This window comes from Ambystoma mexicanum, chromosome 4p (genome assembly GCF_040938575.1).
Source record: "Ambystoma mexicanum isolate Mex_15411 chromosome 4p, UKY_AmexF1_1, whole genome shotgun sequence".
In the NCBI taxonomy this organism is placed as follows: Eukaryota; Metazoa; Chordata; class Amphibia; order Caudata; family Ambystomatidae; genus Ambystoma; species Ambystoma mexicanum.
The window spans coordinates 1,272,019,835-1,272,033,206 of NC_090927.1; positions in this window are offsets into that span (position 1 = coordinate 1,272,019,835).

The window sequence follows — 13,372 nt, forward strand, 5'->3', positions numbered from 1 at the left end:
CTCCATGTCTAGTGGATGCTATGTTAGTATTCTTCATGTATAAATGCATATACTACATATTGCACATTTTCTTCAATGTGACTGCACATTTGCTTTGTGTCTAATGCATGCACATGTAAGATTATAAAGTTAGTTTGTTTACTTTTGCCATTTTCAGTTAAAATTGTCTCCATGTCCTGCTGCACCTACCTGGGATAAGGGGGTACAGTTGTTTTAGTGAGTAATGTTTCTCACCTGTGTGGCATTGTTCTGGGGGAGGGGAAGATGCTATGGATGACATATTCATCTGCCTCCCAACAGTTGCAAAACCCAGGACAGTACCCCACCCATTGCCTGCTTCCTGAAGTAGTTCGCTTCTGGTGAAGACCCAGGGAAAGACCATTGTCTCCAGAACCCTGGTTCTCTCCAGGCTGGACTATTGCAACAGCCTCTTCCACAACCTCCCTTCTTCTGCCCTGCGCCCTCTGCAACTCATCCAGAACAGAACCTCAAGCCCAGGGACAGCATCTCTCCAGTGCTAAAATCCCTCCACTGGCTCGCTGTGGCTGCAAGGATCAAATTCCAGACCCTTTGCATTGTTCACAAGGCTTTCTGGGGTCTGGGACAAACCGGCCTTCAATGCTGCCTACCTAAATACTGTCCCTCACAAGCCCTCTGCTCATCTACCGCCAACATTCTGCGAGTGAGCTGGTTCTCCAAGCAGAGATTTCCAGGGAGATCCTTATCCTCACCGGGTGCCTCCCTCTGCAATAGCCTGCCTGCCCCCACTACGTCTTGAGCCCGACCTCCTGAAATCCCAGAAACTCCTCAAGACCTTCTTCTTCTCCTTTTCCTTCTCTCTCCCTCTACCCTTCTAACCTAGTTCTCTGCTCTTTCCCTCACTTCATTCTATTCCATAAAGCATGCTGACTGCCCGCCTGGTGTACCTCAGAGTCACACTGGTCCCTGGCACCCCCGTCAGTCCTCTCTCGCACTTGCCTCACACTCAATGCACTGAGAAATTAACCCAAGCGAGTGTCTCTCTCGGCACTTAACGCAGTCTCAACTCAACCCATCAGGCGTACTTGATCCTACCCTCCCTGGATCCTCTGTGCACTTGTTTGATACGTATTGCACCACTCCTGAAGATCGTCTATCTGTTTCTCCCTTGTCTTCACCCCTAATTGCACTGTTAACATTGCAGAATCACCATCAGACAGACTGTTGTTTTTTCCCTGTGTTCCCACCCTCCTTGAGCGCTTTGAAACACTTGTCTGTGTAAAGGCGCTATATAAATAAACAATAGCATAGCATACCATGGATATTTTCTAGGAATTTCAAAAGGATAACAGAAAAAGCCAAATGAGAAAAGGAACTCTGAGGAAATGTTTTTCTCCAATAATAACAGGGGCCCCCAGGCTACTTACGATGTTCTTGGGAGACAGGGTATGAAGATAAGGAATGATGATATTTCAAAATCATTCCCCTTTTGATAAGTGAATACAACCTGAACCTCTGTTGGCAGATACAGGCACCCTTTACAATAGACAATGTACAATCTAGCTGGCTTCATATTTCTAAAAAGTAAGTTAAACAATTCAGAATTATATTGACAACATGCAATATTTGTTCAGAATAATGCAAACGTTAAAGATGTTTACTCTCATGAAATATCCGATTTAATATTTGCAACAGTTCTCGGATGAGTGCATTTTAATAAGACAACATCACAAATGGAAAGTCACAAAAACATGTGTTTAGCAAAAGTAACGATAGTGAAGAATCTGAAAATCCCTCACTATTGAACCAAAGTGCAAACAAACTACATCTTCTTTTCTGAGATGTGTTAAAATTCACACAAAAAGCTAAATAATCCCTGCAATATGTTTTGTATTCCATAAAGAAGTACCTTTGTAACATTCTTAGAGGGCATCAGTTTACCTACTTTGCTAGAATAGCTTTTAGTTGGACAGAGGACAGTGGGGCTCTGTGCTGGATTCCGTCTGTAATTTTTCCTATCTAGGTTAGGGCCTTCATAACTGATGTTTGTCTCCCTCCCCAGATATAATCCATTCCTCTTTTCCCTGATGACATTGAATCTACTTGCTGGTTGTATATTTAATTCCGAAAGGGTCTGAGTATTCTGTGATGCAGAATAATTGCAATTTCTTGATTGGTTCTTGTTCCTCTATGATACATTGATTACTCCACCTATATAACTTGAGTTGCAAAATGTGCGCACATGGTGTGTTGTGAGAGCTTTCTCTCAAATCGCAACCCTTTATTTTTCGGGGGTAATTGTTGCATGCTTAAGGTTTCCCTCTGTTTTGTATAGTGACATCATTAACAGCACAGTTTTTAAAATAAATATGATGCTTAGTAAACATGCATTGTAAACATTTTACCAACTTCTAACCATCAGCATTTTACTTTTATGTATTATGTTTAATTAGACATGCCTATGGCGCACGTATGCCTCTGGGGTCTGTGGTTCTGCTAAATCATTAATGCACTCATATTTTCAGAAATTCAACATTCTTTGCCTTTACACCTATGTATGCTGTTTGCTTGCAGCATTTACTTGTCAAAAATTATAGACAATTCTAAATGCTAAATTGACTTGGCTTAAAGTATGTTATGCCATCATTTCTTCACATATCAGACTTTAGGTAACATGCACTTTAAATGGATCAATTCAGTGTGTGCTCCGTTGTAGATAGAATATCTATTATTCTGTGGCAGTGGTGACAAATCCATCTCCTTATTCTCTCATCTAGTGACTCACATAAGATGGTTCCCAGTCTTTAAGATGACAAGTTAAAACCTGCAAGGGCCCAAGGGACAATATTATATGTTCAAACGGTTTTCAAGTGACGTGTGAAGAAAAGGGCTCAGACTAACGTCTGTTCTTTGTTGATAAGACATTGTAAAAATATTAACATATTAAAATATTTAAATATTCTATGCGCATGTATTTCCCAGGCCTATGTATTGTATCAGTCAATGGGAATGCCAAAAGGTAGACCATATCACATTCAGGGAGCAGGCTACTCTTGAATGTATCTATATTTATAGTGGAGTTTTAACACATACCTAGTACATCTGATTTAGGATTAGGTACATACACTCCCATACATTTTGCTGATGAAGGAATGCAAGGGATTATATATCTTTAATAAACGCCTTGGTGATAAAAAGCAGACCATCTGTAAATTAGTAGCCCAACATAAAACAGTTGTTTCTCTTACTTAGAGTATTCCCTTCTAATGCTTCCCCCATTGCACTGCCTGCATCTATGCTGCACTCTGCTTTCTTCTAGGTTCCCTTGGTCATCTGCTCTGTCAATTTAGTTTTGTCACTGATTGCTGTGTCCACTCCTCCACCGAGGTCTCACAAGAACTTAATTGTCTATTGTCTTTTCTTTCTACTGAGTTGTCATTGTCTGTCTGCTTGCTCCCCTTCTCCTTGTGTCCCAACCCTAGTGTTTCCACCCCCCACTATTCTCACCACCCCCCACACTCTCTCTTGCATCCTCTATGGTGCTCTCTGTCTCACCTATCTTCTCCAACTGCTTTTCTATTGGCTATTCTGTCCTTCTCGCTAAGTTCAAAAGGGATATCCTGGTCTCCAACCCAGGCCTCCCTATCGCTGATACCTACACCAGCGCTTCCTCCAGACAGACCTTCACCGACATCCTCTTTGTTGTTCCCTCTCCAGGCCTATGGACCCTCTATATGGTCTCCATGCTCTCTCCTTTTTCCTCCTCACACATTAATGGTGGCAACCGGTGGGAGGCCCTCCTGGCCCCCTTTCACTCCTCCAAGACCAACATAAATGTTTATGTAAATGGCACCGTCTTGGTCCAAGGCCATCAGGCCAACCTCTTCCTGTTTTACTAGATGCTTCCTGTGCCTTATCAACTTCCTTTCTTCTCCTGCTGTCCCTTCTTTCCCTTATCTGGATCCTCGGCCTCCTCCAGCCTCTGCCACCTCTTCGGTACCCTCTACTGCTTCTCTGGCCACCCTGCTGTCTCCCTGTTCTGCCTCCCCCTGTCATCCTCCTCCTCCTTGGCTACCTTGCCCTCTCCTCCTTCCTCCTCTGGCCATCCTCGGGCTGTTTCTACACTTCCTCAGGGTGTACCTCAGACCTGTACCCCACCAAGGAAGTCTTTCAAAGATGGTAACCTGCTCCACATTGCCATTCAAACTCTCACTCAGCTGTCAAACACTCCTCTGAAATCTGACAGATGTTTTGCACTTTGTGCCACCCAAAGGTTAACTCTGTGTGAACCCTTTCAGTTAAATGTAAAATGATATTCCTACAATTGTATGAAAAGGGCTGACTTATAAATAAGGTTAACACTAATAGCCACTTCAAATTAAAAGGATTAGGCTCAGTGTTGAATATAGTCTTCTTAGTCTTCTTTGTCATGAACCATGGTCATCTTGAAACAGCATTTTCTAGTAGTTGTACAGTATTTGTACAGTGCAGAAGTAACATTAGCCAACCTTGTAGTGGTGCAGTGCAAAATGCAACAGAACATCACTGCACTTGACATATAATCCACTGGAGGCAGCCTCCCAAAGAAACAACATGACAACTTGGAGATGCTTGGTTTAACTGGCTCTCCTACTAGATTTTCAAAAGATCCTCGTTCTTGATGGGACGTATCATAGTCCATTGCACCAGGTTTGAGCTGAGATATCCCAAATAATTGTCTGAGAGCCTGTAGAGAAGACCCTTTATGAATGACAAAGCTCTCATTACCAAGGAGGACAAAGTAAAGAAGACATCAGACCCTCCTTAAAGCTTGGCACAATGATTGGATAACATGAATAAAACACACCAATTAAGGTAGCAGGACAGCAGGTAGCCCCCCTGTTGGACTATGCAAGCATCAACATGCTATTTGGGCAGGTCTAGTATTTCTGGATCAGCTTCCTGAACAATGCACAGTGATGATAACCTGCATTCATACAAATCAAGTTATCTAGAGCAAGGCTAGCGAATAGCTCAAGGTTGCTGAGGATGATGTCTCTGTGGAAGCAGCAATTATGATGGGATGTGCCTGAAGAGAATATTTTGGATGTCAATTTAACCCAGTTCTCAAACTGAATGGCTATTACTTAAAAGACCAATCAAATGAACCCAGGATCCACTCTCATCCAGAGAAAAGAGCCATCTGGAGACTTATCAGAAGCCGGGATAATCTGCTGGAATTTGTCCTATTACTTTGTGGAAAAATACCTGGAAATAACACTGTTTTTTAAATTAATGCATAAAGAGAACCTTTAGCAAAGGAAGGGATATGTGAGGGCGTCACATGTTTTGTGCTGACTGGTGGGGTGGGAGGAACCACAGGGTTCTGGGGCCACCACACTTTTTGTGATGCAGGGCCCAGAGGAAGAAAGTAACCGAGCCCATCAGCAGCTAAGGAAATCCTATGCATGGAACCTAAAAAACAAAACATGCTTGTTTTGTAACACTGTTGCTTTTTTACCTTTTTCAAGTCCTGCAATGCTGCTTGTCTATGGCTATGGACCCCCCTGCTTCTGTTTGTTCTCTGTCTTGTCCTTATGGCCATTCCACCAACTGTCCTGGTTGGTATTGTGTTTGCTGACCACTTGAATGCAGTCCTTCTTGTATGAACTTTGAGCTGGTTATTTTGCCATTAGAAGTCCACCAGAGAGTCGCTCCTTTCCCTAAGCAAACTGATTGTAGCAGTAAAGGCTTGCCCTATAGGTTGGCTGCGAGGAAGCGGGAGAGAGAGGGAGATAGAGAGAGAGAGAGAAAGAGAGAGAGAGAGAGAGAGAGAGAGAGGGCGAGAGAGAGAGAGAGGGGGGGTGTCTTTGCCTGCACTGCTAGGTGCAAGGTTGTGAATGAAGAAGCAGTGAATGGCATCTCATGGGTATTTCCCTTGTGCTTAGCCAAGAGAAAACATGTGCTGTCTGCAGTACTTAAGTACTTATTGAATTGTTTGAATATTGGCGTATACATTCGGCATATTGAATACTTGTTTTTGTTTGACTGATTTCATGAAGGTCAATGTATTCCAATAAATAGTGAAACACTGTATTCCATTATTTTAAAATAGGTAAAAACTGCCTCTTTGCACCTTGTGGAAATGATCTCAGGGACAAGTCAGTTTTCGCTTGGTTGACTTCAGTGTAATGCTAGATTCCCCAATTTGCTTCCAGCATATAATGACACAATCTTGCTTTATTTGTAGATTGTGAACGGGATGAGATCAGAGAGGAAGTGAAAGTACCTTTTGTGAATGAGACAGGCGTTTCCCATGGGAGGTGTTAGAGGCAGCTTGCAGTAGACAATCTGGGAGATCACTGTTTGTGGGCTGGTTTATCAGTTGTCTGAATCATTGAAACTTGTGACAGTAGCAGTTTCCAATAAGAGTATTTTTTATGTATTGTTAATATGTGATATGTCAATTGAATTAGGCTTTTACACAATTATGACTCAAGTTGTAAAATATCATTAATATCATTAATCACAGTGAAGATAGATCTAAATTGTGAGAATACGAATATACATTATTTGAAACATGTCTATCCAGTTTGCTTATCTGCTTTTGTATAGGTAATCACATTAGAAACAAATTGTAAATACATACATCTTAACTTGTCTTGAATTTTATGCCAACGTCTCATACAATTGATAATAAAGGAAGTGTTTTGATGCACATCTGTGTCACTTCATAATCAATCGAGCCATTCAATTCTAGTTTAAAACCTTTATTTTATTTATTTATTTATTTATTGTGCATTTGTTAGGCGCTTATACAGTAAGTCAATTCTGTTTCAAAGTGCCCACAAGGCAACATGGAGGGAACACAGGATTAAAAAACAAAGACTATAAAGGAAGATAAAGACAAGCCTACTATACCTTGTGAGTATTCAGAACGTGCAAGTGCAGCAAGAAGAAGGGAGGTGGGGGTACGTGTTGGAATGTCCATGGTCGTGGGTGAGCAGCAGATATGTGCATAGTAAGGTAAATGCTATGGGCCTGGGGCTGCATTGGGTAGAAAGTGCAAGCCTACAGCATTGAGGCAAGTGCTGAGAGGTAGACAGAGACTGGGGCATTTGGGAATGGGAGGCCAGGACCCCGGGGATACATAAGGGCCCTGGCCACCAATCACAGCGACTGTGAGATTAGCAGAGGAAGGACGAAGGGACAGAGGAGGTGAAGAGGAAAGTCTTGAGGAGATTCCGGAATTTGAGGAAGTCTGGCTCCAGATGGAGAGGGAGGGGGAGGCTATTCCACAAGAGGGAGCCAGCTGAAGAAAGTAATCGGCCTCCAGCCCTCTGTTTAGAGAAATGCTTTACCCACAAAGAGCTGGTGCCAGAGGACCGCATAGGACTAGAGAGAGAGTATTTAGTAAGACAAAGTTGCAGATAGTGTTGTCCCGGACCCCAGATAGCCTTGTAGATGATGCAGAGCGATTTGAATTTAATCCATGTCTCAAGCGGGAGCCATGACGAGTTTTTAGGGCAGGAGAGATGCGGTCCCTGGCCGTAAGGCCAAGGATAAGTCTTGCTGCCCTATTCTGGATTAGCTGGAGGGGTCGTAGAGTGGAAGAAGGTAGATTCAGGAGAAAACTATTGCAGTTGTCAAGCGTAGAGAGAACCAGGGTCTCGGGTAACTTTGAGCTGCTGGAGGAAAGTGAGAAAAGGGAGAATTCCTTTGAAAAGGAAGAGTTGAAAGTGGGACTTCTTGGCAATGTCCTGAGTGTGAGGGAGGAAGGAGAGAGAGGAGTCGAAGATCACTCCAAGGATTCAGGCTTCAAAGAAGGAACAGGCGAGAGTCCATAGAGAATGGCCAGAGTGAGGGGAAAAATTGGGAACAGGGGTCTCAATGGGAATGATCTCAGTCTTGCTGGCATTGAGGCACATATTGTTGAAAGTACACCAGGATGTGATGGCAGATAGGCAATGAGGGATGATGGAAGATGCAAGAGGGTCAGAAGGGAGTTTGAAAAAGAGTTGTGTGTCATCTGCGTAGCACTGGAAGTTGTCGGAGAAGGAAGACATGAGGAGTGCTATCTGACTAAAGTAACTGTTGAAGAGCCAGGGGAGAGGTTTGAGGACTGGGGGATACCACAGGTGGAGACGGAAGTATGTGAGGAGAAAGTGCCCAAAATGACTTGGGACAAACAGTCAGTTAGAAAGGAGGTAAGGCAGTCCAGCGCCCGTTCCGAGATATCAAGGGTATCATGGAGCCATTTTATGAGTATGGAATGGTTAACCGTATCAGAAGCAGAGGAAAGATCGAGTAGGATGAGGACAGCTGGAGAATTAAAGTCCAGAGATGCAAGCAGTTCTTCACAGGTGTTCAAAAGAGCAGTTTCTGTGCCTCTGGATGCTCAGAATCCAGATTGATGATCGTGGAGACCACCAACAAGTTCAGTTTGTGAGGTAAATTGTGGAAAGGCCAGCTTCTCCAGCAGTTTCCCAAGGAAGGGGGTTATAGAAATAGGGCAGTAGTTGGATGGGAAGGTAGGGTCTGCTGAAGGTTTTTTGAGGAGGGGGAGCGCAAGGGAGTGCTAGAGGGAGGATGGGAAAGATTGGGGGCAAAAGAGTGGTTGCAGAGATCAGCAAATGAGGGGCAAGAGAGCCAATGTTGTCCTTGGTGGTCTGGAGGAGCAATTGGAAACCTGTTTGGAAGAGACATTCATGGAGCGGACAACTGTGGTGACTTCTTCAGGTGTGACAGGGATAAGGAGCAGAGAGAGGAAGAAGGAGGGTGAGAAGCCATAGGAGGCAAGTGAGTGAGGGAATGGTTGGGTGGGAGGGTAGCAAGGGTGCTCAGGATGCCCAGAGTTTTAGCTGTAAAGTGTGTGTCCAGTGCGTTACACAGGGCCTGTGACAGGAGAGGGGAGGAGGAGACTGCAGAAGGGTTGGCTAGTTCCCTGCAGATTTTAAAGAGTTCAGCCGTGTTGTTGGATGCACCATAAAAGCATAAATGTTGTTCTGAGTAAAAAACAGGACAGTATACCAACAGATGGATACTCAAATCACATCAATTAGTGTTTGTACAAAATCTGCAATGTCAACATGTTCATGTATCCCTTTCAAGCAACAATTTTATTATACAAGGGTAATATGATAAAATAATTAAAACCCTCCTATGTTTCAGGCAAGGGAAATTAGCTAGATACATTAAGAATTTACCAACTTTTGGATAATGTTTCAAAATATTCAACAGAATTAACATTTTTGCTAGTGTTGGCAAAATCCAGTTCCTGCAGTTCAAGTTTACTTTCCAAAATTGCTATGTCTATTTCAAAGCCTTGTTTTGTTACGGACACATATGCACAAGCTCATTGCAACTGTGCCCAAAGGAACTGTCTGCAAGTGCACCCATTATATAAACATCTCCAGTGTCATTCTGCAAGTGCATTAAAATATGATATAATGAAAGAGTGCAGCTGATGCCCAGCGTTGTGGCAGGTGGTAATCCCAACATAGATCTAATATATGCAATAGTGTTGCATTGGCAGAAGGCCCAATAAATTGTACCAACATCTTTCCTCTAGTTTGGAAATATAATGGGCTGTTTAAAAACCCTTAGTTAGGAGGTGTATTATTGAATGGTTACTATCTTGTGTGTATAGGCCTCTATAATTTACTCGTATCCACAGTGCTTAATTTCAAAATGTGTCAAGGCAGTCGTGTATTGGCATATTTTGTCCTTAATATATTTGAACTTTGTTTTAAATATAATCTATATGAAGGACCACTCGAAAATATGTGTCTTTATATACATATTCAATAGGAGTATTGTTCATGGTTCAATTGTTCCTCTTATGTCAAGTCTTGAGATGAATTGCACGATTTTAATTTTGGATAACTTAATTATAAGGCCATGTTGTTCAGAATTCATGTGAAGGTCAGTTACAATTTTCTGCAGTTTTACAGGAGTATGGTTTATCAGTACTATATCATTCACATATCCAAGCCATGAAAGGCTAACTCTGCCTAGATACATGAGGAAATTAGTAAATGTAATGATGGTTTCTCCAAATTCTGCCAAATTCAAATTAAATAGTACTAGAGGCAAGACACTTGGCCTTTTCAGGCCGTTTTGAGTATGTATAGTATAGCTCAACTTGCCATTAATATTTCATCTAACTAGGGGTGTGGTGTTCTTATAGAGGGTCACTATCATTTTTAGAAGGCCTGTTGGCATTCCACTGTTAGCTAAATTTACCCTTAGTTTGTGACAGATGAAATAAACGAATGCAGCTTTGTAGATGGCAAAGTGTTTTCTGTAATGATAGATAATGGCAGAACATTAGTAACAGTGCAATGTCCTGCTCTAATCCCTGCTTAATGGAATGGGAGATGTATTTTTCTTTTAACAAGTAGGTGACTTCCGTCAACAATACTCAGTCGAAATTGTTTGCAGTGGACTCCAACATGGCCAATTGTCTATAGTTTTGAGGGATATTATCATCTCCTTTTTATCCATTAGAAGTATGATACTTTGAGTCAATGTGACTGGGATTCTACTGGTATGACTAATGGCAATAAAGAACATCACACCCAACAGTAAAGGAAAGGTCTTCCTTAATACATTGCAAATTCCATTGAGGCCTGTGATGTTGAGTTTTTCTTATGTATAATTTTTTTATTTTTTTATTTTGTATTATTTATTGTGCATTTTAGTTTGATTTACAAAACTTTAAACACATACAGAAAAACATAAAAAAAGAAACAATCATTTGCATATAAATAAAGACACACACATACATAAAACGTACATATATAAAACTTTTTGTTAAACATCATATATACAAATTCCATCAATGGCCTTCAATAGAATTGCAGGATTTTCCAATTACTACAATTATGTTTGCCTCATCTCCATTTTCTTCTCCATTTCTTTCCATATGTCAAAAGCGGCAGCAGTCATGACTATTGATTGGGCTCCACATAGCATTGACCAAAACCGGTCATGAAGGATACTGTCCTCCATATTATTTACATAGTTTGAGTAACCTTTGATATAACATTCAGCCAATTTAGGGCAGGCACTTAATATGTGGCAAGACGTTTCAATTTCTCAATGACAGTCTACAGTGGTTTTCGTGGTCGATGGAGGATGTTTCTGCCTGCCACATTCCCACATCCTCATCCGTGGGGAGGAGGTTCAATCTTAAGTACAACTGAATCGTTTAAGCTCAATGGATCAGATCGCAGTTAAATAGCTATATAAACACTCTGATAAGAGTATTCCTTATATTGTTTCTTTTTGTGAAGTTTGTCTATATTCAGGGCCCATTCCCACAATTTGTTTTTTGTTTGTATTATTGCTTCAAAGTTTGGCAAAGTTACGAAAATGTCGATATCCAGTGCTGCAAGAGGGATTTTTGCAGTTATTTTTAGTTCCTCGATAAAGACATCTTTCCTGTCTTTGTCCATGCCATCAACCAGTAATTTTACTAGGGCTTTTGAGTTACAGTCCGTACTCAGCAGTTTAGCGTATAACAACGTGTGTAGTACATACCACACTGATTTTAGTGAGCACAGACTATACTCAAGTCTTAATGACTTAACTGGTACTGAATTTGGCAAGATAATAATTGAAAAGAGCAATTTGCCCTCAATCTTTTTCTAACCATTGTACATGTGTTCTGGGGAGTGTGTCAAGCGAATATAGAATAGTAGGGACAATACTTAGATGGTACACTTCAAGAAAACCTTTCATATTTTGTCCTCCTCGACACTCTATATAATTTTTTAGGACCAGCCATTTTGTCCATGTTTTTCCCCTGACCACTGCTTCATAACAAGAGGAGGATGGCCTGATTTTTACAGGGAAACCCAAATTTGTAAACTCTCTTGCCCTTTCCAATTTTTTTCGTCAAGGTACCAGACGAAAGGATCTTTTTCTAGACTACCCTTGCTTAGACACATTGGGCCTGATTCACAGAAGCGTTTTATAATGGTGCAAACCATTGGAAAACGCTCTGTGAATCAGGTCCTTTGTCTTTGTTTTGTCTGTATTTATTATCACGTAGTTCTCCTTGGCATATGTTTCTAGCGCACTGATTGTGCGCTGTGGGCCGATTGGAGTGCAATCAAACAGTATTAAATCATCTGCGTAAGATAAGCATGTTATGTACATTTATCTTTGGTGGAAAAATACGGGCATGTTGTAATTCACTTTCAATTTCAGTAGTATAAAAATTGTAAAGCACTGGTCCCAGCACACAACCTTGTTTTAGGCCCTCATTTATGTGGTAGTAGTTTGTGTGTGTACCTTCCAAATGTAAGTGTATTTTAATGGATGTATGTGTGCAGCTGTTGTATGTGAAGTAATAAAGATGGATCGATAACCTGTTTCTCACGTTTTTCCCATAGTCTTCGTTTTGAAATGAGATCAAAGGCCTTTGTGAAATCCACATAGCAGCAGTATAAATTAGCGTCCTTCTTGTTTTTATACTCTGCCATAAAAAATTGTAATCTACGGATACTAGTTAGGGTATTGTAAGATTTCCTAAAACCTGTTTGATAGGGGCTAAGTAGTTGGCTTTTTTCAAGCCAAGCAGTAAGTTTACCTAATATTATGCTGACAAAAATCTTTTTACTTGAGTCCATTATCATCAAAAGGCGATAGTTGGAGGTGACCAGTCTGTTGACACTTTTAAAAAGAGCGACGTGTATGGACTTGCACCAGCCTTCAAGGCTGGAACCACTTTTCACTGTATGTGAATAGAGTATGTTCAATATTTTTGCCCCCAGTTTGGGTTTGTCCTTTAACACTATATTAGGGATGCTGTCAGGGCCGGGTGCACACGAAGGCTTACTTTGTTTGATCATTCTTATCAGGTTTTCCTCACTTATATCTAAAGCTAAGGGCTGCCTCTTAATTTGTTCAGTGCACTTTTCCGTAACCAGTGTCAGTATCAGAGGAAGACAAGGTGAAATATAAGCCTGAATATGCCTAAACCATGATCCTTGGTCTATAGGATTCAATTCAACGGGGATAACACTTTGCGAAAATCATTGTAGCATGACCAGAACCTGTGTGCATCTTGAGTTTTTAGCCAATGGAATAATCTTAACCAATTTGAATTTTAACAGAGAATGTGTGATGTCTAAGCCAATTTCTGTATTTAATTTTCAAATTGATGATTCTATTTTGTTTCTCATAAGAATCTAAGGCAGGGCATGCTCTTACAGCTGCTCAACTCTTTCTGAGCAACATTTGCTTTTCATTTATAAGGGTATCAAAAGGAGCAATGTCTCTGATGCTGTTGTTTTTCCTAGGCTTACGATTCTCCATCCCATTGGTCTCAATTATTATGGAGATCCTTCTGCCTAGGTCCCATTTGACTATACTCAGTGCCTTTTCCAAGCTTTTTTGGTCATGC